The following is a 4,015-nucleotide window of genomic DNA, read 5'->3' on the forward strand; positions in this document are numbered from 1 at the left end:
CCCTCATAGGATCTTTTCCAGGACAAATTGACTATAGAATTAAATTAATAAATAAAATATATGATCATATCACTTTACCTAAATAACAAAGGTTGATGAATCTGTTATTAAACCACCAAATCAGCCTTCGAAAAGCTCAACCACCTCAACCCAGTTGTTGCAAACCAAAGTTGTCCAAGGAATCCTTGTGTAGCCTTTAATGGTAATCCACACTAATGAATTAGAAAATCTTTCTTTAAGGATTGAGATTGTTATGCCTTGACAATTTGCTAGAAAATATGAGTTTCATAAACTCATAATCCACATAAAAATTTGGAGCTGAGCACACAAAAGAAATCAAATGAATGAAAAACTAATTTTCTTCACACAAGGAACAGCAAGGTTAAATAAAAAATTTCTAATGTGCCGTTCATCTAATTTTTCAACCACTTTTTTTTTTTTCTTTAGAGGCTATAGCAAGGTATTTGTACCTTGGATTAATTTTAAACTCTAATTACAAAGCTATTTTGTAATTTTCAATTAATCCAATTATCATGACCTAGTACTCCCCTCGAACTCGTGACAACCGTCACGGTGTCCCAATCGACACTCATTACCCGAAATGTCAATTGAAACCCCGCAAGGCTTTAATATCAGTTTCTCATTTCCCCTATGAGTAACCGTTGCCTAATATCATGTTCTGAAAGATTTTAAGCTATTTCCAACTGAAATCAATAAAAAAATGATTTCTGTCTCACAAGGGCATTTTGGTCATTTTTCCTCAAAAGTTTCGAAACCAACTAAAAATGTAGTATGCGAGTATAAAACACATAATTCATAATCAAAAATAAATTTAAACGTCTAAAACTTTCATTTAAAAATGAAATTATAACTATTTGAATATAATAAAGATATAGAATAAAATATTCAATTTTCTCATAAAACAATATTTTTAGAACACTGCGTAAATAATTTTTGTAGCGTAAAAGCAAAATAAATTCATATATATTGTAATACAGTAAGCCAGAGTATTTAATTTAATTTACAGTAACAAGTGGACCCCCCAAATGACAAAAATGAACAAAGGCTGCAAATCTACAGTTTTTTAGGAAGTAAAGCCAACTGTAGCCTTTGACGATATTGGCTATCTACAACCTATACTGAGCCTGAAATGGGTGGAAAGGAGGGTGGTGAAATTATATAATCCCAGTGAGTAAACAAATACCATCTAAAATATCTAAAGTCGAGTAAATGGAGACAGATAAAATAGTTCAACATATTGTAATTCAACACCTTTCAGTTTGTTTCAATCAAATAAAATCAATTCATATAAATCGAGTAATCAACATGACTTATAACTTTCTTAAAACTTTGGCTCATGCCAAAATCATTATCATACTTAGTTATCAGGGATACCTTGGCAGAGGGCTATCCCAAACTGAGTCCGCCAAGGCTATTAAAAGTTATGTACGCATAAATCATGTTTTTATTTTGAAAACATAGTCGTTCCTTGGCGTTGGCTGAATTCCCCCTCACGTGGTGGTTTGGCGTGAAGTGAACTCTAAAATTCATACCTCGGGAGTTACCCCATTCGCCTCTCCAACCAAGGTAAAATATAACGGGATTCCATGCCCCTCTAATAGGCTGGTCCACAGAAAACCCGCCCCTTGCAGCAGCTTAAATCCACCATACAATAAAATTTTGACAACATGACATGACTAATATAATACTATCTAGCTTGTAAATGTAAAACAGAACAATTCATACAGTTCACCAAAAACACAACCCAGCCAGTCATGCCAACACATTAACAAAAGCCATCAATTAAAATCATACATTTACAACACATCAGGGGTTTCCAATTACTCTATTTTCAAAATCATCATTCAATTTCAAGATAATTTATAAAATCTTTTCGTTTAAACACATTTTGTTTATAAACATAAAGGTTTACCATTTAAACCCATTTTTCATAAAATCATAAAATCAGATAAAACCACTTTAAATAATTAAGACGATAGTAAGGTTACTCACAATGTCTAGAGTGCAAATTTTCGAAGTACTTTGACTACTGGTCCTCGAATGCAATTTCCTTGCCTTTATCGGAGGACTCACCACCTTGACATAGTACAAAATCGAGAAACTTACTACTATGGTACTAAATCGAAATTAAACTAATCTAGACTACTAATGCATGATATGGAATGCAAAATGCACGGGTTACCATCTAAACCCGGTATTGGCCTAATTCGTCTTATCACCCGATTAATTGGCCAACGCGTCCAATTTAGCTCCAAATTGCTCCATTTCTTTTCCAATACCTTAATTCACCAAACACAAGTCAAATAACCTAAAATTTGGCAAAACCATCTTCACTTTTCTTCTTAAAATTTTTAGTCAATAATGGTGCATTAACACCGTGATTTTTCCTACTTAATTTTCTCACCATTATTCATCATTTTCTAAGCCATTTCTCTTGAAATAATAACAATCTATCACCCACACACATCAAGGAAGATTCGGCCAATGAAGATTCATGGGGAAAATGGATTCTTTTCTTGTTGTTTTGCTTCTAGACATGGTAAACTAACTAAAAACACTAACATAACTTAAAATCAAATCAATCTAACATCATTCTCTCTCCATACCCATTCCGACCAGCCATGAATTCATCATGAAAACATGTAATTTAACCATGGAAAATGAGGAGACATGCATGGGAAAGGTAGATCACAAGTCAAAATCAAGAAATTTTACCTTTTGTCACTTGTTTCCTTGAATTTCCCACACTTTTCTCTTGAAATTCTTCACCTAGGGTTTTTGTTTTTCTTTTCTCCCTTTGTTCTTCTTTGTTTTTGGTTTGGCTGGCCATATGAAAGAAAATAGGCTGATTTTATGCTTATTTTAAAGCTAAATAAATAATGGATATAAACTTGACACATGTCACCACATATTGGTCCATTTATAATTTCTTAACTATTAATCTTTGTCTCTCCACCACTAAAATTTCTTCAATTATCCATGATAATATTGGATAAAATCCATGTGCTGGACAAGTGTCGGGTGGTGTAAAATTACAATTTTGTCCCTAAGGTGCCAAAATGACTATTTTACTCCTATGCTCGAAAAAAATGTCAAAATTAAAATTTTTCACTTCTCAAACTTAAATTATGTTCTAATAAGTCAATCTTGATCAATTTTATTTAAAAATTTTATCCAACACCCACATCTTAACCTTGGGTGGCAAAATGACCATTTTACCCTTAGGTCATGAAAATTCCAATTTGACTCCAAATCGGTCCTCAAACTCCGAATCACCATTTAAAATCATTCCTAGATTGTAAAATTTTCAATTTCACCCTAAAATCTCTATTTGATCTAGTTCAAGGCTTAAATCAACTTTGTTATACCTCTAGATACAATATCGATTTTTGTAAATTTTTTGGAACTCTCCTAGCATGCAAACATACTATCCATCACATGTATGTCATGACAGGTATTTTATAAGGTTAGGCTTTACACCAATAATGTGATTAAACAATTTAATTAAGTCCTTAAGAAGTTCAATTAACTTAATTATTTAATTTAATCAATTAGGCCTAATAACTTAATTAAACAATTTAATTAATTAAGCCTAACAAATTAATTAAACAATTTTAATTAATTAGGCCTAATGACTTAATTAAACAATTATAATCAATTAGGCCCAATGACTTCTTAATTAAACAATTTAATAAATTAGGCCCAATGACTTAATTAAACAATTTAATTAATTAGACACAACTTAATTAAACAATTTTAATCAAGTGCTTGGGAAGCTTATAACTTCTAATTTGATTAAGTCCAACTTAATCACCTCTCCCATTTTATTTTCAACATTCATTTTAGGTGTATGACCCATTAGGCATCTAACATGTTGGCCATAAACTTAATATATAATTCTTAAGTTAAACTTAGAATTAGAAATTTAAATTGCTTTAAATTTATCATTAATCAAGTCAACTATCTAGAGTTTATAGACCAAGATTGGGATCTA

General features: G+C 31.5%; 1 long non-coding RNA gene across 1 annotated transcript; it reads right to left on the bottom strand.

The window, feature by feature from the left end:
* On the bottom strand, positions 1,075-2,777 carry LOC108662564. Its single transcript, XR_001928449.1, has 3 exons — positions 2,737-2,777; positions 2,014-2,097; positions 1,075-1,145 (listed from the first exon to the last, which is right to left on the bottom strand). It is a non-coding gene; the product is annotated as an uncharacterized LOC108662564 (long non-coding RNA).

This window comes from Theobroma cacao, chromosome 6 (genome assembly GCF_000208745.1).
Source record: "Theobroma cacao cultivar B97-61/B2 chromosome 6, Criollo_cocoa_genome_V2, whole genome shotgun sequence".
NCBI classification, from domain to species: domain Eukaryota; kingdom Viridiplantae; phylum Streptophyta; class Magnoliopsida; order Malvales; family Malvaceae; genus Theobroma; species Theobroma cacao.